The 24,187-nt window shown below is 51.1% G+C and overlaps 4 non-coding genes across 4 annotated transcripts; 2 read left to right on the top strand and 2 right to left on the bottom strand.

The window, feature by feature from the left end:
* Positions 1-991: 991 nt before the first annotated feature.
* On the bottom strand, positions 992-1,064 carry TRNAV-CAC (transfer RNA valine (anticodon CAC)). Its single transcript has one exon. It is a non-coding gene; the product is annotated as a tRNA-Val (tRNA).
* A 7,667-nt stretch (positions 1,065-8,731) lies between these two features.
* On the bottom strand, positions 8,732-8,805 carry TRNAI-AAU (transfer RNA isoleucine (anticodon AAU)). The gene has a single exon. It is a non-coding gene; the product is annotated as a tRNA-Ile (tRNA).
* Positions 8,806-13,038: 4,233 nt separating this feature from the next.
* On the top strand, positions 13,039-13,111 carry TRNAA-AGC (transfer RNA alanine (anticodon AGC)). The gene has a single exon. It is a non-coding gene; the product is annotated as a tRNA-Ala (tRNA).
* Positions 13,112-23,518: 10,407 nt separating this feature from the next.
* Positions 23,519-23,592, top strand: TRNAK-CUU (transfer RNA lysine (anticodon CUU)). The gene has a single exon. It is a non-coding gene; the product is annotated as a tRNA-Lys (tRNA).
* The last annotated feature ends 595 nt before the right edge of the window (positions 23,593-24,187 follow it).

Genomic DNA, 24,187 nt, shown 5'->3' with positions numbered 1-24,187 from the left:
TGTCAGGCAAATGAAATTTTCTCATCCCCGGGAGCCAGAGCTCAGCTCGGCCTCACAGAGCTGGCCTGTGCTTGGAGTCTGCCCAGCACAGGAGCTGGGAGGCAGCCGGCTCAGCTGTGCTAGAAGTAGCATCACACAATAGGACTGGAACTCAACAAAGCTCAGCAGGATGGTGCCTATAAAGGCTCAGTGAGGATGGGATTCAAACCCTGCAGAGCACAATAGATTAGCCGTCCATCACCTTCACCACTCGGCGCCTCACCCAACACGCCTGGAACTTTTTCATATGTCCCAACTTCAGCCCTGCCAGGAAGTCTGGCCGGGGACACACGATGGGCAGGTTTGGCCCAACAGGGCTACGCTCACTCCTGTCCCCTGCAGTGCTGCTTCCTGGGGTGAGCAGGGCCCTGGAGTGCCCTGGCCTGGGAGCAGCACAGCCCGGCCATGACCATTCTCTACTCTGGGGCTGGGCCCTGCCCCAGCTCTGTGCATGTGTCCCTGCTGGGTGGGTACAGACCAGGGCCATGGGCAGGGTCTGCAGCCTTTGTGTCTCCTCCTGACATGCTCTGCTCCTTTCCAGCTGCTCTGTTAGCACAGCAGCTCCGGCTGGATTGGCCCCTTCTCTGCCAGGCCTGTCTGTGAGGTAGGGAGCTGATGGGAGGCAGGTTCAGGAGCAGGCTGTGGCTGGGAGGGAACACGTGGGATAGGGCAGGGGCACTTGCCTGGCGCACCTTCGGTTGGAGGAGGGGCAAAGATAGTTCTGTGGTTCCCAGCCAGTGAAATCAGTGAGGGAAAACCCTTCAAGTACGTGCCAGGAGAGAGTTTCTGTGCACGAGCAGCAAAGCATCTGCTGGGCTCCCCTCCTGGACAACAGGGTCTGGTTCAACTTCTTCTGTCACATGGGTGTTGGGCTTGTCAGAGGGAGAGGCTACAGGAGAAAGAGATGAGCCCTCAGGGGCATAAGAGAAAGTGAGACAAACAGAGACACTCGTGCTTCTGCCTGGTTTTGACCCAGGGACCTTTTGCGTGTGAGGCAAATGTGATAACCACTACACTAGAGAAGCTGTACTGGGTCTTTGGTGCTATCTTGCCCTCTGCTAAATTGCATCCTCAAGCCACTGCTTGCCCTGCCATTTGTGGATGGGGGACCTAATAGAAATTGAGGGGAGTCCTTTACCGGCTCAGCTGCTGGAGGAGAGGGCAGCAGCTGCACTCACAACTGGGAATTTCAATATCAGCTCTTCCAGAACTGAGGTCCCAAGTGGTTATGCAAATGAGACATGCAATATTTTAGTCTGCACTTCATTTGCATTTCTTATTGGCCACATTTCCATGCCACTTTCAAAAGGGCTGGGCAGTGGAGCCACAGCCTTCCTGTCTGCCCACACCTGACTCCCACCAGCCCCACCTGGGCCTGCTTCGCTCTGCTGGAGTTTCGATCCTGTCAGACAGAGGAGCTGGGGAAGTTTAACTCCCAAGCGGGGGGTGACTCTTTGCACAGGTCTGTGCTCAAGAATTAGGTGGTGTCACTCAGGGGTGTAAGAAACTGTCCCCCACCTCCGGAAGTAAACAGACCTACTCCAGTGCTCAGACTGCCATGGCAACCACAGGGCCTTCATGGTCCACATTGGTTGGGGAAGGGCCTTGGCCAGTGAAGACCCAGAGGACAGGTGTCCTGTGACTGCTGTACTGGGGAGACTGTGGTCAGTGCTGGAAGCTCCCTAGAAATGGGGAACTGGCGACATCTGAAAGACTAGGTAATCATAGCCCATGACGCAGGTTAACCTTTGTTTTAAACAGAAATGTTTAAGGCCAAGGAGGCCGGGGTCCAGCAGCTTTCGAACCCAAATGGGCTGTTTCTTTGCAGGGGGCAAAATGTAGGAAATGGAAGGGGACACTGGAGAAGCTTCGCTCCTGGCTTGACACTGCCTTGGAAAAGAAGGAAAAAAGACGCCACTTCTGTTGGAGAATGTGGGCATTTATCCCAAAGCCTCTCGCATGCTTAGTGAACGCTCTACCAATTCAGCAAATTCCCCTGTGTCTGAGCATAATTTCTGACTCACCGATCTTATTCCAGAGGCCAAAACATCCCTGTGGCCGCCCATGGCTACGGCAAAGGGTCGCAAAGGCTGTGTTTGCACAGCAGTGTTGTTCCTGAATAAGCGGTTCCAGAAGAGGGATTCCAGAGTTGTTGATTCCGATGTAGAGCAGCTGCACACAACGTGGAGTTTGAAATACTGCTCTGCTATTTTGACATTCAGCATCTACAGACAATGGAGCCGGTTTTGAAGCTCCTGTTTCAAAATAGGTATTTGAACTAGCTCCAATCATTATCCCAGGAGATGCCCAGCCAAGACTCTGCTCTCTCTCTCTCTCTTGCTCGGTCTCCTTTGAGCTCCTGGCCTTAGGCAGGAAAAGTCTCTTCTTGTCCTCAGTTCTAGAGGGGAAAAATTGGTATCTCTGTCACCCTCAGAGAGCAGAAGAGGATTTTCTTCTCTTCAGTTCGATCCCCACATGCCCCGAGAGGGCAGAAAACAACCCTTCACCAGCTCACTGTCCTCCTCAGCACTCTGTCGTGTTTTGTCTTTCCACATCAGCTCCATTTGTGCCCTGGACCTATATATGATCTTCACATAGCCAGGAAAGGAGGAGCTCTGAATTTCAGCTTTTCCCTTACACAAGGACAAGGGTTCGAGCACTCTGCCACTTGAGCTAACTCCTCTGCCTGGGAGCCCCAAAACAATTTGGGAGGCCAGGCTGGCAAACCCCGCGATTGCAGCGTCCCAGTTCCCAAGCCGCACAAGCCTCTGGAGGAGCAGGGCATTGATTGCATGGACGACCTGCAGGGGAAGGACATGACAGAGCACTGGTGAGGGATGTGCGGGGTGTGCCTGGCCCTCACCCCCGGGCTTCTGACTGCTGCTACGCTGCCTGTCAGTGCTTCAAAGTCAGCAGCTTTGAAGTTCCCAAGGTGGCCATTACGATTATGAAGTGCTACATATGCATCACAGCACCTCATTAGCCTCCTCCAGCATGCCTGCTTAGCACGCCCCATTGGAAGGAGGGGGCTTGTATGGAAGCACCCAGAGAGGAGTTACTGACACTGAACGCAAACCCAGCAATACCTGTTGGATAACATGGTTTCCGGCACTAGGTTCTCCACTACTTCTTTGTAATCACTGCTGAGGCTCCAGGCAGATGGGAGAAAGCTGCCCTTCATGCACAAATCACCTGCGTCCCTTAGCAGCGGTAGCTCTGTGGGTGGGAGAAGCCAGGTCTGTGGGAGGCAGCTGTAGGGTGCACCTGGAGAGAGAAAGTAACAGAGCGAAAGCCGTGCTAGTCTATATACTATCCAAACAAAAAAGCAGTGAAGTAGAACTTGAAAGATTAACAAAATAATTTATCAGGTGAGCTTTCATGGGACAGACCCACTTCTTGAGACCACAGCCAGACTGGAACAGACTCAATATTTCAGGCATAGGGAACCAAAAACAGCATTCAAAGTTGACAACTTCAAACTCTCTCAGACAAAGAGTTAAGGGGCACAAAACAGACATCAAACAATGGTCCTGATTCACAAACCAGTTAGTGTACATTTTAATGGAGTGGGCCATTCTGTTAATGACTTAAGAGTTTGCATCTTGAAGAAAAATTTTCAGTCTGCTTTGGAAAACGAGACTGCTGAACTCTCTTTCGTATTCAAATTCGACACATTAACATGTGGTTTGAACTGGGATGCAAATTTTCTGAGATACTATAGGGGCTCTTTTGTATCTTTGGCTTCATGTAACTCTTGACTCCCACGCCCCCACTACTCTCTGATTTGCTGACCTTGATAATAATTTTTTTCTGATTTGTCAACCTTGATTACTATTTTTGGTTCTTCGTGCCTTAAATATTGAGTGTGTTCTGCTATGGCTATGGGCTGAAGAACTGGGTCTGTCCCACAAAAGCTCACCTAATAAATTATTTTGTTCGTCTTTAAAGTGCTACTTTACTGCTTTTTTGTTCCAGAGAGAGAAAGTTTAATTAAACTCCATTTGTAAAAGCACTCTGGACATGGGGAGGAAAAGGAGCTGGGGAAGCCGGGTTTGTCCTGCAGGGGCCTGAAGATCAATGACTCAAAAGAGAGTGTCTATCACTTGCGTACAGAGGAACGTCAAAGCCCAGGGCAGGAAGAGGAGAGGGCTTGTGCTGCCAGCGGGAGAGAGCTCACTCCATCAGTCTCCTCAGGCTGAAGGCAGGTAGTAACAAGAGTCTCTTGGGTACCCACAGCTTTGAGTCTCTTCCTTTCCCACAGTGTCCTATTTTCATGATCTGCTTCTTCTCAAGCAACCCCTTTCTCCTTCTCCACAGCCCAACTTCTGTCTGATACCCGCAGGATGTGGCCACACGAGCCTCTCTTTTGCAGGGGCTATGGGAGTGCGCCACTTCAGAAGATACTGTGATGTGGAGGGGCATGTGTGTGTGTGTGAGTGGCTCAGAGAGGGTGTGGGGCTCCTGCTGAGGGTAACCTGGTGACCAGGTAACACCTTTGAACTGCAGACAAAGGGGGAGGTGGAGCCCAAGGAGTTTAAATTGAAAGTGGGAGTTGGGAAGCAGTTAAGTCTGGGCTGGAAGGGAGAGAGACAAAGGAGGGGGCAAGGACCCAGCTCTGGGGGCCCTCAGGGCCTCCTCTCCCCAGCATGGATTGGACTGGCTGTCTCTGCCTGCTGTACTGACTCTTCTGTAAGATGCTGTGTCCTGTCAGCTCATAAATGTGCTCTTCTCCTGCTGAGTAAGAGTCACTCCTGCCTGCAGAGCTTCAGGAAGCCTTAACCCCATCACAGATTTGAATGCGGTAGTGATATGAACATGCCACAACTCATTTGCGTAAATGGAACCTCATGCTCTTCAGAAAGCACCCCTGGCACAGAACTGCTCAAGTGACCCTGTCTGGTTTTGTAAGCTCACATCATCCTTTACCTTGAGACTGACAGGAGAAAAAAAAGGCTTCTCCCCAGATGGGATTTGAACCGACAATCTTTGGCTTAGAAGGCCAATGACTTATCCATTAGGCCACTGGAGTACATAAACAAGCACAAACAATGAGGGATAAAATTCTCTCAAAAATGTACCTTTCTTACCTTGGAAGACAAAAAATTTGCTCTTTCTTTGTGTTTGTTCTTTCTTTGCTGTGAATCTGAGAAACGCCCAGGGACTAACTCTGCAGTAGCAACAAAGGAGTGACCCGCCCCCAGCTAGATGTTAAGTTACCATCCCTGGCCATTCACCAGGAAGGGACATGTCGGCAACAGGTTCACAATTGCCATGAAAGGCAGCTGCTCATTGGCCTGTTTGCCCTCAGGTACCTGGCTCTGAGACACACTGAGGATCTTTCTGGCACCCAGAGGAGCGTGTAAAGTAAGGGACATTGACAGGATCATTTCTCCTCTCCTCCTGTACCTACACTGAAGGCAGCAACAATGTTGGAAAGACAAAGAAGCCTTTGACGTGGCCTAATTGGAAAAGCATCCCAGGAAGCACAAACTGCTGGAAGTTATGGGGAAGGGAAACCTTCCAATCTGGCTCAGCATGAGCACATTTAGGAATTAGACTGGAATTTCTCTTTTCTTTCTCTTGTAACAGTTCTGGACTCCTGCACCAATACCACCTCGAAACACATGCAACTGATCTTTTTGTGGGGAATAAATGCTTTTTAATGTTTCATTGAAGCTGCTGCAGTTTTGATTGATGTTTGGGGAGTCTATGCAATGAAACATGCAGGGAACTGGGCTTGTTGACCTCGTGAGGTCCCTTCCACTTCTAGTACTCTATGAAAGAGACTGGAGGATAGTCACCCCTTTGATTTACTGAGGGACTCATGAAGGAGCTCAGTCTGATAAGAGGGTCTACAGCTGTGTAGTGTAAGCCTTTCATCTGAATGAAACAGCAGCATCCAGGACCTTCTTCAACATCTAGGGGTCCCTTTTCATTCATTTCACATAGAACTGGCTCAAGCCCCCACCCAGGAGCCTGGGAAATTCGCACAGCCCTGGGTGCCTCGCAGGGGCAATGCTTCCCCACTCACAAGCACAGAGTCTGAGTGTAGAAAATGAGCTTTTCATGAACGAGGCAGAAAAGTCATATGGCATAAGCTTGGAAAATACCACACCCAGAGTTCACAACCAAGCCTCAAGTAAGTGTCCCAGCTCAAGCAGATGGAGCGGTGCCCTTTGCCTCTCAGGCTCAGCCGTCCTATACTGGAAAGAGCCAATCCACCCACCCAAAACATTCTCCCTACCCCCTTCAAAAGCCCCACTTACAAGTCTTCCCAGTCTTTGCAGGCCCTGACACATCACTTCAGACTTGTCTACACTCGCCCCTTCATAAAACTTGAGCATATGAGCAGACAGGAATCAGGGGACTTCGAAGGAGCCGGGGTCCTTTGGAAAAGGATCCCTGTCTGGATGAGTCGCGCAGCCGCGAGCCGCGTCATTGTCGAAGTGCCACAGAAGCCCGCATGGTAACGAGGTGCTGAATATGTAGTTCAAAACAAGACAGGCACAGCAGCAGCTGCTCAGAAGACACCCAGCACTGCAGGTCAGGCGGTCACTCATCAGCACCGCAGTGAAGGGGTATTAGGAATGGGAATGGAGTGAAGGGAATAAAGGGCAGAGACCCTCCCAGCAAAGCAGAGTGAAGCCTCCTGCTAGGTTTCACCTCAGACCCTGCCTATCCCCTCCCTCTTCAGCTGAGAGCAGGGCACACGGCCCATGTTCCCTGGCAGGGGGTAACACCATCTCCACATTCTGCAACGTGCTTCTGACGGAGGGACCCCAGTCTGCTGCCTGCTCCTGAGCTCAGCTGCTCCCAGCTCACCCAGAGCACATGGCCTTGGAGCAGCAGCTGCCCTGTCTGCTCTCCTACCACAGACACAGAGACCACAGGAGTCACCCCAGCTCCAGAACCTTCTGCCTGCTAAACCTGCCCACCGAAAGTGATGCAGACACAACTCACCCCGTCCCCTCCAGGGGTGTCTCCCTGTCAGGTGCATGGGTCACATGTGCATCACCACGTTCTCTCACCAGAGGCAGCCCAGCCTTGTGGGAGGGCTCTATGGGCATCACTGCCTGCATCACAATGCCACTGCCTGGTGCTGCTGGGGTCTGGCAGCCTGGCTTTGCAGTGCCTGGTGTCCTCTGGACAGCTGCTGCTGGCTGGGTCACCTCCCTGCATCCAGAGTTTTGCTGAGCTACATGGGCAGTCTCACCAGATCACACCAGCATGAGCCCTCTAGGGATCTCTGGGCACACCGCCTAGTTCTTCAGCACCAACCAATTGCCCCAACCCCTCCAGCCAGCTCAGCCAAAGACCTAGATCCAGCAGGCATCATGAGTCACCTCACTTTCTCTCTCGCATTGGATCAGAGAGGGAAGCAGCACAGCGCCCCAACTAAATCATCCCAGCCAGGGTCTGTTCAAGCCAGGACTGGAAAACCTCTAGGGATGAAGATTGCAACACCTGTCTAGGTAAAGCATTGCAGTATTTCACCATCCTCCTGGTGAAATAAAAGCAGCACGACTCAAATACTGGACTGTTACTGCTGTGACTTGCATTTGAAACCAGGTTGCTGCAGCCACAATGCAGAGTACGAACCCCTGTTCGATCACAGCAGGCTGCAGAAGGCCAGGATGGTGCTTTCTTTAACTTTCTCAGGTTTCACCTGACAGTCTGGGACCCAGCACTTGGCCCCAGGCATGGGCAGGGTTCTCGGGTTCCTGATGCACAAGGCAAGGTGAATGCAGCTTTCCCAGCCTGGGACTCAAACCCTGAAACCTCCAAATAAGGTCCTAACCCTGAGACAGCTGGTCAGGTCACTGAAATAATATAGAAATAACAGACAGCTTTTTGCAAGGCAGTAAACCTCATTCTCCTCCAACAGTGCCAATTCCAAAACAGAGATTTTGGAATGGGGCTGTATAGGCAGGTAATTGGGGCTATTAAAAAATAAGTTATTCAAGAATAGCGTATTCCAAAACTACTCTGCTGTGCAGTGACATCCCCAGCATGGCCTCCAGGGTCTCTACTCACAGACAGGCTCTGCTGTGCATGGAGGTGCCATTTTGAAATATGTTTTGTTTATTTCAGGGCTGCCTTGTGGCGTGAAGGCGTTATTGTGAACTAGATTATTTTGGAGGAATAATTCTGGAATAAACTCTTCTGAAATAACTCTGCACCTCTCTGGTCAGGGCCTGTCGGCATCACGTAAAGCACCAGAATGTCCATTGTGGCCTGTGACAGCTGCACGGGGGAGGCTGGTGCCAGTGCTGGAAGCTCCTGAGGAGTGGGAGGGGATCTGGTTTGCTTGGCCTGTTCCCTCTGAGGCCACCTGTGCTCCTGCTCCCATTTCACCTCTTCCTATCCCAGCTCTGCCTCTTCCCCTGAGCTCTGCTGCCAGCTGCCTGCTGCTCTCTCCTCTCCTCCCCACAGGCCTCTCCCCGTTCCCCAAGGACTGCCAGTCAACCCCACCTCTGCAGAGACCCACCCACCCATCCTGTCACCTCTACCTCTTGTGTGTGTTGCACAGTTGCAGACCCTCACCTCACACAGGCCCACTCTGCAGCCCTTCCCTTATCCTGGGGTGGTGGCTCTGACTTGCTCCCTGCCAGCCTCTCAGCCTGGTTCCTTCAGCTCTTTTGGCCTCCTGCCCAGAGCAGCCACAAGAAGGAAAGCAGAAAAGACCTGCACATGGCCAGCATGGGGCTTGAACCCATGACCTTGGCGTTATTAGCACCACGCTCTGACCAACTGAGCTAGCCGGCCAGGTGCAAAAAGTCTCACAAGGGGCCTTTTTGGAAATGAGCAACAGGCAGCTGCTGGGCCACTGGACTGGGATTTCCTCCCCTCCCCCACCAGCCTGGCCTCCCCTTTCAGACTCCCTCACCCATCCCCCACTGCTCTGAGCCCAGCTTGGAGTTCCCCCAGCCCCGGCTGCCCCTTGCCAGCTGTCCTGGGCCCTGCAGTGGGTCCCTCAGATCCTGTCTCTCCCACCCCTTCCCACTGCCCTGATCCCCTTGTCCTCTCAGACCCTGCCAACCCCCCCCACTGCCCTTTTCCCCTCCTCCCTCAGCCACAAGCCCTGCCCGGGTTCCCCTTCACACCTGCCACCTCTCCCCGCTGGCAGCCGAACTCCTCCTCCCTCTGCACTGCACAGTCACCAGCTGAAACCTTGGGCCCTGCCCAGGGGCTGTGTCAGAACGTCTCCCACCTGCACAATTCATGTCCACTGCAGGGGTTTTGCTTCCCAGCAGGGTTAGGAAATGTTGGTGAGGAAGCAAAAGGAAGCTACAAGAGGGATCTCAGGTGTGTCAGGTCAGCACTGGGGACAGCTGGGGTGAGAGGTGAATTACCACTGGGGTGGGGGCAGAGCTGGTCGTGCCTGGGAGTGAGACGCCCCCTGTCACTCACTAGTGTGTGCACATGGTGTGCAGGGACAGGGCTGGGGGTGTCTCTGCAGAGGCAGGGCTGGGGCAGGAGCTGCTCCCGCAAACAGGGCAGAACAGAGCTCCTGCTGACAGGGAATTGTGTCTGTGTTACAAACGTGCTGGAGGAGCTGGCTGGCACAGGCACCCCCAGAACCACAAAGCTGTGAGGCACAGACGCTCTTCTGGCAGCCACAGCAGCACCTTCCCCACACCAATCACAACGGCCTTTTCCCGAGCTCCAGGCTGTGACTAGATTCTTTCCAACGCTCCTTTTCCATCTGCCTTTACCTTCCCCAGCAGGGAGAGACATTGCCAGGGGAGGTCTTCTCTGCTCCTTTCACTTATTGTGCCCTCTGCAGAGTACAGGTCAGAATCCACCAGTCTCCCCTCCTCTCTCCCCACCTGCCCCAGTGCCAGGATCCCACAGGACACTGAGGATGGGAGGAGTTCGGGTTTTTGTGTTTTTTATGTGCCTTTTTTGTTGCAGACCCTTGGGGTGCGTTTGCAGAGGGGGCTGCCAGGGGCAGGACATGAGCCCTGCAGGGCACTGGTGGGTGTGTCTGTGACATCACAAGGGCCTCTGGAAGAACCTCAGGTGACTGGTTAAAGGAGGTGGGGAGGTGGTGACCTCACAGACAGTCCAGCACAATGGCCAGGTGGGACAGGCTGCAGGGCTGGGCCATCTCAGAGACCCCCCAGGGCTTTGCCTCAGGGAGTCTCCTTCTTGAGAGCTCTGCCCTGGCGGCTGGGGAGAGAATTCATGGTGAGGAACGTGAGCGCAAAGAGGATCCTCTTTGGCCCTTTCTCCTTTCCCACGACTAACTGCGCTGGACGGCAGCGTCTGTGTGGGGAGGGTCAGAGTCCGATCCAGACGATTGGTTAAAGGAGGTTTACTCTAGGTAATAGTACTCTGGTTGCTTTAAGTGTTTGGGAGAACTGCAGCATCAGTGAGTGGCAAGACCAAGATTTCCTAATACTGCATCTACACACAGGAAGCTAATTTCAGATGCAGCCAATGGACACACGATGGCTTATTTCAAACTTGGTTTTACCCCTGTCTTCGCAGCCCCTGTTTCCACACAGCTGCTGTTACTTGTACTTGTACTTGTACAAGGAGGTTTACCCATTTCAAAATAAGCCATCCCCTATTTATTTCTGAATTATTTCAAAGCAGCGGTTGCCTTGTGCAGAGGCTGGGATAGCTTTTTTGAAATAACTTTGTTGTGTAGAACCCCCTCATAAATCCAGGTCTGTCACAGGCACAGCAGCAGCTGCTTAGAAGATAACAAGCCCTGCAGGTCAGGTTGTCACTCATCAGCACCCCAGTGAAGGGGCATTAGGAAGGATAATGGAGTGAAGGGATTAAAGGGCAGGGCTCCTCCCTGCAAAGCAGAGTGAAGCCTCCTGAGCAAGACTCTGGTCAGGTCTCCAGAAGCCACTCAACTTCCTTCATGTCTTTGGACATTGCTGCCTATAGCAGTCCAGCAAAGGGTAACAGAGGAACACCCTGCACTTGTCTACTGGCTAGCAAGGGCTCGACCCCATGGTTTTATGAGCACCATGTGCTACCCACGTAAACTATCCAAGCTACAGAGAAACAGCTCACAAGGGCCCTTTCCGAAAGGAGCAACAGGCAGCTGTAGGTACAGTGTGGTTCCTGGAGTGAGATTGTTGTCCCTCCCCCACTGCTCAGCATCCCACCCAGGCATTCCCACAGCCCCTCCCCCACCATCCTGAACCCCAACCTGGAATCTCCCCCTCAGACTGTGTCTCCCATTCCCCACAGCCCTGAGGCCTGGCTAGGAATTCCCTCAGACCCTGCTGCACCTCACCCGCTGTCCTAGGCCCCTACCAGGTTTCCCCTCGGACCCTGCCTATCCCCTCCCTCTCTTCCCCTGAGCACAACATTAACATGGCCCATGTTCCCTGGCAGAGGTGTAACAACATCAGCCCCTGCTGCAATGTGCTTCCTTTGGAGGGACCCCAGTCTGCTGCCTGCTCCTGAACTCAGCTGCTCCCAGATCACCCAGAGCACATGCCCTTGGAGCAGCAGCTGCCCTGGCTGCTCTCCTACCACAGACACAGAGCCCGCAGGAGCAGACCCCACAGCTGTCACCCCAACTCCAGAACCTTCTGCATATGCAGTGCTAAACCTGCCCACCAAAATGACCCACCTGCAGCTTGTTCCTACCTGCTCCAGGGGTATCTCCCTTTTCAGGACATGGCTCACCTGTGCATCACCACTTTCTCTCACCTGAGGCAGCCCATGGCCCTGACTTCCTCTTTCAAATCCAGCCTGCACGTGAGAGCACTTCCTCTTCCCACCAGCTGGGAGACAAGATGATGATAGTGCTCTCTTGTGCCAGTGCACATCACTCAACACAGACAAACCCAAACCCCCTGTACATTGTGAGCTTCCGGGGGGGTGGGCCGCAAAAGCAGCTCCCCTTGATTCCTTGGGCAGGAAGTTACAAAGACAGCAGTTTTATGGGAGAATGTGGGTATTGATCCCACTACTTTGTGCAGGCTGAGCAAGCGCTCTACTATCTGAGCGAACACCCTCTAGAAAAAGGGATGTTCTGCCCCAGTCACCTCATTGCTGACTCCATACGTCCCTGCAGCTCCCCTGGCTCCTGTCCAAAGATGACCCTTGTTAGCCCAGTTCCTACCAGCTGGCTGGCTGAGCTCTTTAGACACAGCTGCTAATAATGCCATGGTGACGGTTTCAAGCTCTATGTGAGCCCTTGGGGCATCGTGGTGAAGTGGCCTGGCTACTGTGGATGGGGAGGTTCCAGCACACACAGGGATCTGTGCAGGTCCAGCCTTGTGGGAGGGCTCTGTGGGAATCCCTGCCTGCGTCACAATGCCACTGCCTGGGGCTGCTGGTGCCTGGCAGCCTGGCTTTGCAGTGCCTGGTGGCCTCTGACCAGGTTCCACTGCCTGTGTCACCTCCCTGAGCTCAGAGTTTCTCAGATCTACATGGGCAGGTGATATACATGCAACAGGGGTGGCCCTGTGAACTGCAGAGGTCTGTAACATGTGGTGCTTTGGCAGATGCTTTATTTCTGAGAGTAGCTGCAGAGGAGATCAAGGACAGTCAGTGTCTGTGGGAGGAGGGGTTCACATTGGGGCTCTGGGGCATATTTTTATGCTTTTAATTACTGGCCACGTGTGTGATTTATTTCTAGAGCTGTTTTTGGAGTGCCCCATCTTGGTGTGTTTACGAGCCAGAGCTGTTAGAAAGTACCCACCAGCACCCCCCGGCAGTGGCATTGTGATGCAGGCAGGGATTCCCATAGAGCCCTCCCACAAGGCTGGCACTGCACAGCTCCCTGTGCGTGCTGGAACCTCCCCATCCATAGTAGCCAGGCCACTTAGTCAAGATGCCCCAAAGGCTCACCTGGAGCTTGAAGCCATCACCATGACGTTATTATCACCAATGTCGAAACCGCTCAGCCAGCTGGTTGGAACTGGTTTTACAAGTGTCATCTTAGGAAAGGAGTCAGGGGAGCTGCAGGGACATATGGACTCAACAATAAGGTGGCTGGGGCAGAGCATTTTCTTACCCAGAGGGGAATTAGCTCAAATGGTAGAGCGCTTGCTTAGCATGCAAGAGGTAGTGGGATCGATACCCACATTCTCCAGTGCAGACTTTTCCCACAAGGCAACAGGAGACCCCTCCCCACTTCCTTCTTCTTGGCTGCTCCCCAGGAAGCTCTCCATGGAGAGGGGCCATTTGGAGGTGCCTGTGCTCAGCTGTGTGCAAGGGCACAAAAGAGCACTTGGACCATCTTCTCTCCCACCTGCTGTGGGGATTCTGAGCCGTGGAGGAGGGGTAACAAGCTAATTCCAGAGCCCCCAGGGACCCTGCAGCTGCCTCTTGCTCCTTTCTGAAAGGGCCCTTGTGAGCTGTCACTGTGCAGGCTGGCTCGCTCAGTTGGTGTGGGTATGATTCTCCTAACACCAAGAGTGGGGTCCCAGTAAAAGGGAGGGCCAGAGCTGACAAGGTCTATTCTGTCCAGGTGGAAATGGCCCATGATCAATAGTTTGGATCAAAAGAGGAAAAAGTAAGTCAGATCACACAGGGGGATGTGGCCCATTTTCAGAGTCTAATGTGGAGCTGTTAACACCCAGGGCAGAGAAGCTGCTTTTGGAAGGAGCCAGGAAGTCCCAGTCTCTGTTTAATCCTTGGTTGATGGAGTTAAATTTGCAAATAAATTGCAGCTCAGAGATTTCTCTCTCCATTTAATTTTTAAAATGTCTTTGTTGTAGGACTGCAACTTTTACATCTGTTCCTGAGTGTCCAGGGAGATTGAAGTGCTCTCCCACAGGTTTGTTTCCATTACCCTTTCTGATGTCTGGTTTATGTCCATTTAGTTTTTCAGATAGAGACTGTCCAGTTTGGCCAATGTAAATTGCAGTGGGGTATTTCTGGTGCCCGATGGTATCTATTATATTAGTAGATGTGCAGGTAAAGGAGCCCCTGATGGTGTGGTTGCTGTTAGGTCCTGTGAGGATATTCGTGGTGTAGATATGCGAGAAGAACTGGCAGCAAGGTTTCTTGCAGGGCTTGGTTCCCGGTTTAGAGTTACTATGTTGTGATCTTTAGTTGGTGGTGAGGAGTTGTTTTAGTTTGGCAGGCTGTCTGTAGGCGAGGACAGGCCTGCCTCTCAAGGGCTGTGAGAGTGAAGAGTCATTGTCCAGGATGGTTTGCAGATCATGGATGATGCGTTGGAGAGGTCTAAAGTAGTGGCTGTATGTGAGATGGCCAGTGGTGTTCTCTTGTTTTCCTTGTGAGACCACTTGCAGCAGGTGGCTTCTGGGTACCCGTCTGGCTCTCTCAATCTGTTTCCTCACTTCCTTTGGTGGATATTGTAGTTTGAGGAAAGCTTGGTAAAGGTCTTGTAGATGTTTGTCTCTGATGGCTCAGAGCAAATATGGTTGTGCCTTAGTGCCTGGCTGTATACAATGGATCATGTAGTCTCCTCTGGATGGAATCTGGAGGCGTATAGATAAGCAAAGAGGTCTGTGGGTTTTCAGTATAGGGTGGTATTTAAGTGACCATCGCTTATCTGCACAGTTGTAGTAGTGTGCAGGAAGTGGATCACTTTTGTGGACTGGTCCAGACTAAGGTTGATGGTCGGGTAGAAACTTGAAATTCTGGTGGAACTCTTCAAGAGCCTCCTTCCCAATCAATGAAGCAGTTGCAGATGTTCTTTCAGCGAGGTTTCTCTGCTATTAATCTTTGCATCTATATTTGCTGTATGGTCCTTTTATCTTTCCCAAATCCCACCTGCTTGCCTGTTAGATGTTCTTTTCTTTTTGATCTCAATCTCTCCATCAGTATCATCAGCAGTAGCTTGCCTAGATGACTTGTTAGGGCAAACCTTCTGTGCACTGCCTTTCTTGTGTATTGTCGCCAGCGCGGTTGTTGTCCATTCCTCAGTGGACTTTCCTTCCTTCCATGCAATCTCACATAGTCGGTGTATTTCCTGACACGTACTTTCTGTGCTGTATTTGATCATCTCTCGCACGATCTTATTTCTCGAGCATTTGTTTTTCTATAGTCGTACCACTACTCTTTCTACTTCTTTCCTCAAAATATCAGATAAAGCTCTGCTATGTGCCCACACCTGACTCCCTGCCAGCCCCAACACTTTGGGCTGCCCAGCTTTGGTGGCATTTGGATCTAATAAGGAAGGATCTCCTTATAAGAAGGAAGCTCAGCTTGTGCTGAGTGGGGTCACGCAGACCAGGCAGAGCTGTGAATGACTGAGCCCAGCAGCACCAACTGAATCTCCCTCCAGGCAGGAGGAAGGGTGGGGAAGGCTTTGGCAAGGAGAAGTCAAGTGCAGCTGGCGTTTGTGTGGCGGGGGTTGGTTGGTTTTGTTTTTGTCTAATACTGTGATATGTGATGTTTGCTTTTCCTCCAAAGATGAGTTTTGCAAGGCCGAGTGTTGCTCAGGGAGCAAGAAGTCTTGAGCTGAACTCCCTGATGCTCCCGCCACAGAGTGTGTTTGCTGCTCTCCCTGACTTTGTGTTCCCTGCGTTTCTCTTACCAACATGCGCCAACAATGCTCAGATGCTTTGTATATTGGACAGACTTCTAAGTCCCTTAGACAAAGGGTTAATGGGCACAAAACAAAGATCAAAACACTCCGGATCCACAAACCAGTTCGTCAACCTTTTAATGTGGTGGACCATTCTATTAATGACTTAAGAGTATGCATGTTACTGAAAAAAAATTTTCGCACCTCTATTCAAAAGGAAACAGCTGAGTTGTCTTTAATATTCGAATTTGGCCCATTAACACGTGGTTTGAACCGGGATGGATATTTTCTGAGTCACTAAAGGGGCTCGTTTGCATACTTGGCTTAATCTAATTCTTGACCTCCCTGCCCCCCCATACTCTTCTACTCTCTGATTTGCTCACCTTGAACATGTTTTTCTGATTTGTCCTCCTTGACTACTGTTTTTGGTTCTGTTTGCCTGACATATCGAGTCTCTTCTGGTTTGGCTGTGGTCTGAAGAAGTGGGTCTGTCCCATGAAAGCTCACCTCAGGAATTATTTTGCAATTCCTTAAAGTGCTACTTGACTGACTTTTGTTTTGACAGAGTGGTTTGTGACCTGTTCCGAGTGGGAAGTTGGTTTCTTGCTTCAGGGCTGTGAAGAAAGCTTGGAAATGACCTTGGAAAGGTGAAGTTAGGTGCAGTACTTATCAGAGCACTGGCTGTTGGTGGCTTGTTGTTCTAGGGGTGGGAGAGCTCTTGGGCTCAAGCCCTTCTTCTGCCTTTCTCTGATATCTTACCCAGACATTTGGGGGGACTGATGTCTCTTTGCATGTTTTCCCTCTGTTCATTTGCTCAGGATGATGAAGCAGCCTTTTGCTACTGGATGGCTCAGCTCAGGCATTACTCTGTCAAGATGTGCTCCCAACATCTATGTCCCTCCTGGTCATTGGGACAGCACAACCTGCTGGCAGAAGCCACAAACGTCCAGCTTCTGCCTCTGCCTTTTTCTGGATGACTTGGTATTTCCCCCTTTCTGGGCTACAGTCCTTTAATTCACTGTCACTCCCACAGTGAAACAGGTAGTCCTCTTGTTCCCTGCCACAAGCCAGATCTATGCCACACCTCTGTGACTGTTGGAGGAATCCCTCCTTCTGGTTGCAGCTCAGCATGGACTCCACATCTGGCACTTCTGGGCTTTCCCTTCTCAGCTTTCCCTTCTCCTTTCCTGGACTGCTTCCTACAACTCCCCTTCACTTAGCTGTGCTGGCTATGAACACTCAGCCCTGCAAGGGGCTGCCCTTTACCTGCAGCCTTCATGTTACCAGCTTCCATCCCTGACTTATAGCCCCTTCTGCTCCTGCTGACAATCTCTGCTCCCAGCCTCTTCCTGCAGGTGCAGCCTAGGCAGTGATTCAGCCTCGCTGGCCACCTTCATCCTTGCAAGCCTGTGTTGGGAGGATTGGTTTGGTGCATTCTGAGGACTGAAAGTTTTTGTGGTCTCTTCATGTGGTTTTTTGCTCTCAGTGTTTGTTCTTGATCTAGGTTCTATTTTGTGGTCTATCTGAGCAGCAGGGGACATGCCAGGCAGCTGTTCCAGGTTAGAAACCCCTCTCCCTCTACACTCTGGCCTCTGTGGGAACCCCGGGGTTTACTCATAAATGAGTCTTTTGGGGCAGGAGTCACTGCATGGACTGCTCATTCTTTCATTCTCAAGGAAAGTTCCTGACCCCTGGCTGTGGGTCTGGGGTTAACCTGGCTCATTCATGTCTTGCTTTGGAGGCTCTGGGCCAATGCATGGTGCTCTGCAGCTGGGATCTGTCAGGGCCTTTTCTCTGCTGTGTTGGTCCTTTCTTCAGCCACCACTTGTGTGTTCGATGGAACAGAAACCTGAGCCTTGCAGGCTGGGAACTGATCTCAGCTGAGGGACAGATTTCCTCAGTGCTGGTACATTTGCAGAGGAAAATTTTAAGAATTGAAGTCCATTTCAGACATCCATGGCAAAACCTGAATGTTCTGGAGATGGAGGTGAAAATATATTTTCCTGAAGAAAACCACCTGAAATGTGGCACCTCTTCAGCTGAAGTCAAACGCTCCACCTCTGAGAGATTTGTTACTCTGTGAAGGCAACTCTACCTTTCTCAGAAGGAATGTGCACATGACAATATGGCTAGCTAAGGAGTGCACGGTACCAGTCAATGAAGAGTCACAGGTGCCCAGAAAAGATTCAAATGTCAGGTCTCAGGGTGAAGTGGACAGCATTTAGAACTCTGAATCTTTTCATCTCAGTTCAAGTCAATGTGGGACCTCCTGGTAGCACAGAGGTTTGCTGGAAATCTCTCTTTCTCCAGGGTCTTGGTTTTCTTTTCCGCAGGTGCACCTGAGTGAGGGCTTTTTCCTCATGCTGGATAAATCAGTCCCACCAGAATGCCTCCTCCATTATCTCACTTTTTAGGGACCCTCCCAGTAATTGGCCTGCATCCCCCACTGATCCAAAGCCCTCCCCTTTCATGAAGCCAAAGGGGCATTGCTTCTATGTACACCTGATTTGCTCTTAGGGAGGCCACTGCTGTGGCTGAAACCCTCCTGTCTTCTCCTCCCATTGAGCCAGCCACTGTTTTACTAGCGGGACGGGGCCCCTCTGAAGCTCCACCATCTTCCGCCACCAGTGACATGACAAACCTGCACTGGGCTTTGTTGGCTGGAAAACAGTTAAGCTAGTTGTGGACTTTGTTGTCACTCCACCAGTTCCTGCTGGTCTGTCCTGTCCCCTGGTTCAGCAACCCACCGGCCTGGCCGCTCTCTTCCTCATCCAGTAGCTTAGAGCTGAAAACTCAGAAAGCAGAGCCCTGGAAGGCTTCTAATCCCACCACCTCCAAGGGAAGGAAGGGAGTGTCGGGGGGGGGGAGACTCAGTCTCACTTCTTGAGGAAAGGTTGCAACCCAAAGACATGCACAAGATTTGTACTTACGGCTGATCAACCCACACCAGCAGGAGAATGAAGTCCCACCCCCCTGAACGTCTCTGAACCACTTGTGTAGAACAGCCAGACACTCAGACACTTGAATGTCACTGAAGAGGATTTGCAGAGTTCCACAACAACCTCTGCAGAAGTGCTGGGGACCATGACTGGCTGGGGCAGTGGTCTCCTGTGTTTATCAGTTCCCTAATTCCTGGAGCTTTGAGTCCAGCAGAACTGGGGAGGAAATGGAGATTAAAGGAAACCACTGGAGCTGCTGTGGAGGGCAGGTGCCACTTGGCAGGTGATCCTACTGCACCTTCCTGTGGGAGGTGTGTGGTGCAGTGCGAGCTTCTGGGGGGCTGGCTTTGTGCTTTGGGCGGCTGGGTCCGGGCAACGCTCAGCCTCACCTGGTCCAGACCCACTTGGAAGCCTGTCCCTTATGTAGAGGTAGTGACCATAAAGGCTTCCTCTGCCACATGGTCTGGAGAGCCGGGCTCTTGTAGGGTGTTTTTGGACAGCAAGAATTTTGGCGGTCAGGTCAACAGAGTGGGGACAGGACAAGAACCTTGTGATCAACGTAATCTCCTGGGATGGGGAAAGGCTGGTGGGGATGTGTCCAGGGCCCAAGTCCTTCTCAGTCAGGTGAAGGAAGTAGCCAAGCGAGAGGAGGGATGGAGAGGGCCAAAGTCCCTTCCCAACAGGCTGGCCAGCCTCACCACATGTGCATGCTAGAATCTCCTCCCATCAGGGCTCTAGATTGCTCCCTGCCAGTGAAATACACGGTGGCAGGGCCGTCCTTACCCATATGCTGACTGCGCAGCTGCATAGGGCACCTCAGCATTTCCCATTTCATTCCATTCATTGCAATGGGAGCTGGGCACCTGAGTCCCCAGTCCCAGCCCTGTGTTGCTTCTGTGCTGTGTGGGCCATGCTGCCAGGGAGCAGAGAGGCCCTGGAGATGCCAGACCTGATATACAGGCTCGGGGACTCTGCATAGACAGTCCTGTGCCACCAGCAAATCCTCCGGGGGCTGCAGGGCATTGAGTCGCAGCAGTATCCCTTGTGCAGCAGCGTAGATTGGGGGCATATCAAACTCTGGTGCAGCCATGGGGTGGTGCAGTGGGGTAAAGCAGGTTCACCTCGCACTAGCAGCAGCTCCTGGGGGCGAGGGGAAAGTGGCTCCATACACATCGTGACATTTTGAACACACCACCCACCACTTCCTATTGGCTGTGGTTCCCCCTTCCTGGCCAATGGGAAACACAGGGGCGATTCCTGCATATGTGATTTCCCCCTTCCCTACCTCCCCCAGGGGCTGCAGGGGATGTGTCGTCCACTAAAGAGAAGAGTTGAGACTCCAAGGCCAAGAAGCAGGGCACAGAAGATCCAAAGTCTTAAGTCTTATGAAATTCCCTAAGGGGGGCAGAGCCCAGTCAGCTGCTGGGTCGCAGGCTCATCCACCTCATTAAAAATGATGAAATCTGTTACTGCTTCTCAGTTTTTCCTTTCCGCAGACTTATTTTCTTCCACACGCCCAAATGGGATTTTTATATATATGAACATCACTGAAATTTCTGTAGGTTCCGATCACATGAGACAGGTTCTGGGGGAGCTGCTAATTTCAGGGATGAAAAGTGGGGACCAATGTAAAAAGTTTCCTTCTTTATATTTATCCAAATTCTAAAACATCTCCAAAGATGGAGATTTTGCCCTTACCTGAGGCAATTTATTCCAGTGCTTAACTGCCCTGACAGGAAATATCTCCTAATCTCCAACCTCCCTTGCTGCAATTAAAGGGGAATTCAATTTAACTAAAATTAAAGGGAAGGAATTTTATGATTTGTAGCTGTATTCCCAATTCGATAGATTGATTGATTGATGTTTGGTGTCTATCTATCTATCAATCTATTGGTCATTACTCTGGCCAGATTAGGAATTTCAGAACTCACTGCTCAAAGAATTAAATTTAAACTTGAGAGAGAAATAAAACGGTGAAATGTGCAGACCTGAGCACAGAGTTGTTCTGCATGTGAATTATGATACAGACCCACAAGTGTGGACTTTGGGTCCATTCCCTTCCAGTTACTGCATTAATGTCCTCCAAACACCCCAGGGGTGTGGGGCTTTCTCTAGCCCTGGGCGCCTTCCAGTGCAGACCAAGTGCCTGTCTGGTGTGCGCTTTGGTGCCACACTCCCTACTGCACCATACAGGAGGCCTGTGATCTGCAGGGGCGTCAGATGAGACGATCTCTGCAAAGAGCCTGTGGCACAGAGCAGCCTCTGCTGTTCCCATGTGCAGCCGGCTAGAGCCCCAGAATGTCCCTGAGAGAGTGGGGGTGACACAGGGGTAGCAGCTCAGCCATGCAAAGGGGCTGCCAGGGGCAGGACATGAGCCCTGCTGGCCAGGGGCAGGTGTGGGAGTGACATCACAAGGGCCTTTTACAGCACCTCAGCTGATTGGTTAAAAGAAGTTGGAAGGTGATGACCTCATAGAGAGTCCCTGACACCAGCCATGTGGGACAGGCTGCAGGGCTGGGGCCATCTCAGACACCCCCGGGGCTTCCCTACAGGGAGTCTCCTTCCTCCGCTCTGCCCATGAGGCTGGAGAGGAACCAGGGTGAGGAAAATGAGCATGAGAAGGAGCCTCTTTGTCCCGTTCTCCTTCCCTCTTGACTAACTGCGCTGGACGACCGACGTTCACCTGGGGCAGGTCAGAGCCTGACCCAGCTGATGCTGGGCAAATTGAAGGCAGGGAAAACACTCGGTTAAGGTGCTGCCCTCCCCAGTGGAGCTGAAGAGTGAATGAATCAGGGTCATAGAATCATAGAATCATAGAACACTAGGACCGGAAGGGGCCTCGAGAGGCCATCGAGTCCAGTCCCCTGCCCCGACGGCAGGACCGACCACTATCTACACCATCCCTGATAGACATCTATCTAATCTGTTCTTAAATATCTCCAGCGAGGGAGATTCCACAACCTCCCTTGGCAACTTATTCCAGTACTTGACCACCCTGACAGTTAGGAACTTTTTCCTAATGTCCAACCTAAACTTCCCTTGCTGCAGCTTAAGTCCATTGTCTCTTGTTCTCTCCTCAGAGGCCAAGAAGAACAAGTTTTCTCCCTCCTCCTTTGACACCCTTTAAGATACCTGAAAACCGCTATCATATCCCCCCTCAATCTTCTCTTCTCCAAGCTAAACAAGCCCAATTCTTTCAGCCTTTCTTCATAAGTCATGTTCTCCAGACCTTTTATCATTCTAGTTGCTCTTCTCTGGACCTTCTCTAATTTCTCCACATCTTTCTTGAATTGGGGTGCCCAGAACTGGACACAATATTCCAGCTGAGGCCTAACCAGCGCAGCGTAGAGCGGTAGAATGATTTCTCGTGTCATGTTCACAACACACCAGCAAAGGCATCCCAGAATCGTGTTTGCTTTTTTTGCAACAGCGTCACACTGTTGACTCATATTTAACTTGTGATCTACTAGAACCCCTAGGTCCCTTTCTGCTGTACTCCTTCCTCGACAGTCTTTTCCCATTCTGTATGTGTGAAACAGATTATTCCTTCCTAAGTGCAGCACCTTACATTTATCTTTATTAAACTTCATCCTGTTTACTTCAGACCATTTCTCCAATTTATCTAGATCATTCTGAATTATGACCCGATCCTCCAAGGTAGTTGCAACCCCTCCCAGCTTGGTATCATCTGCAAACTTAACAAGCGTACTTTCTATGCCAATATCCAAATCATTAATGAAGATATTGAACAGAACTGGTCCCAAAACAGACCCCTGCGGAACCCCACTTTTTATGCTTTTCCAGCAGGATTGAGCACCATCAACAACTACTCTTGGGGTACGATTAGCCAGCCAGTTATGCACCCACCTTATTGTAGCACGATTTAAGTTGGACTTGCCTAGTTTGTCGATAAGAATATTATGCGAGACCGTATCAAATGCTTTACTAAAGTCTAGGTATACCACATCCACTGCTTCTCCCTTATCTACGAGTCTCGTAATCGTCTCAAAAAAAGCTATCAGGCTGGTTTGACATGCTTTGTTTTTCACAAAACCATGCTGGCTGTTCCCTATCACTTTACTACCTTCCAAGTGCTTGCAGATGACTTCCTTAACTACCTGCTCCATTACCTTTCCTGGCACAGAAGTTAAGCTGACTGGCCTGTAATTTCCTGAGTTGTTCTTATTCCCCTTTTTGTAGATGGGCACTATATTTGCCCTTTTCCAGTCTTCTGGAATCTCTCCTGTCTCCCATGACTTTCCAAAAATGAGAGCTAACGGCTCAGCTCCCTCTTCTATCAGCTCCTTGAGGATTCTAGGATGCATTTCATCAGACTTGCAGACATCTAATTTTTCCAAATGGTTTTTAACTTGTTCTTTTTTATTTCAAAAACTAACTCTACCCCTTTTCCACCAGCATTCACTATGTCAGGCATTCCTTCAGACTTCTCTGTGAAGACCGAAACAAAGAAGTCATTAAGCATCTCTGCCATTTCCAAGTTCCCAGTTACTGTTTCTTCCTCCTCACTGAGCAATGGCCCTGCCCTGTCCTTGGTCTTCCTCTTGTTTCTAATATATTTGTAAAAGGCCTTCTTGTTACCCTTTATGCCTGTATGTCCTCCTTTCTCATCCCATCACCCATTGTTGTAAAGCACAACAGTCTGTGAGCCACTAATTTCCCTTTCTCTGGAGAGTCACGAAGAGGCAATTTACCACTGAAAACTCCCTGCAAATGTGTGTTAACTCTTTATGAAAAAGAAACGTGTTCTACTGACTGCACTGTCTCTGCGCTGAGATCAATGGTGTCAGCATTAATTTGTTGGGCAGAAATTGCCGTAGGTGTGTGAGGTGTTCGGGAGAGCTCGCAGCACCAGTGAGAGGCTTGGCCAAGATTCACTCCAACAGTCTGTTTTCTTTGCATCTCTCCTCCTGCAACCCAGATAACAAAGACTGGAGTCTGGCCCTTGTGAGCACTTTGCCCCACACATTTGACTTTTATGCAGCTGACACGCACATTTGACTCTTTCTACTCTGTGATAGGCTATGGGGAGCTTTTCTGCTGTGCCCTGGCTAGCTCAGTTGGTAAAGCATAAGACTCTTAATCTCAGGATCATGGGTTCAAGCCCCCTGCTAGGCACTTGCTTGCTTGCTTCCTTACTTCCTTGCACAAACATTCTCAGGCTGCCTCAGAGTTCTCAAAAAGCTTCCACTGTTGTCCTGGCCTCAGGCAGGAAATGTGTGTTCTTGTCCTTGGCTCTAGTACAAACAAAGATAGTACAAGTAGGAGCTGTGTAGAGGTTCTGCAAGTCCTCTCCTTTGAAGTCATGGGCCCTGCAAGGGCACCAATCAGGTCTTAAAGCTGCAAGGACCTGGAAACCCTGAAGCAGGAAACTGAGACCATGCAGGCAGCAGCCACACCATGAGGTCCTCCTACAGAGACCAGATGTCAGCCAGACCCCTGAGTGCCCCCATGGCTCTCAGGCCTCCAGCCATTGGAACAGGAAGTGGGGACCTTCCTGTGCTGACTCTGAGCTCTGTGACCTCTGGAGTGAGGAGGAGGTGCTCCACGTAATGGGAAGCAAACAATGGAATGCAGAAGTGTTCACCCAGCTGGCCAAGGGCCTGACCCCCTGGGGTCACCCTTCCCACCCACCTCACCATATCAGGAGTAAGGTCAAGGAGCTGCAGCAGGGTTACACCTGTCTTCAGGACTTGCCCATCTGGTCTGGGGG

Source organism: Carettochelys insculpta, unplaced genomic scaffold (assembly GCF_033958435.1).
Source record: "Carettochelys insculpta isolate YL-2023 unplaced genomic scaffold, ASM3395843v1 scaffold_0035, whole genome shotgun sequence".
Lineage (NCBI taxonomy): Eukaryota > Metazoa > Chordata > Testudines > Carettochelyidae > Carettochelys > Carettochelys insculpta.
This window is presented reverse-complemented; position numbering and strand designations above follow the sequence as displayed.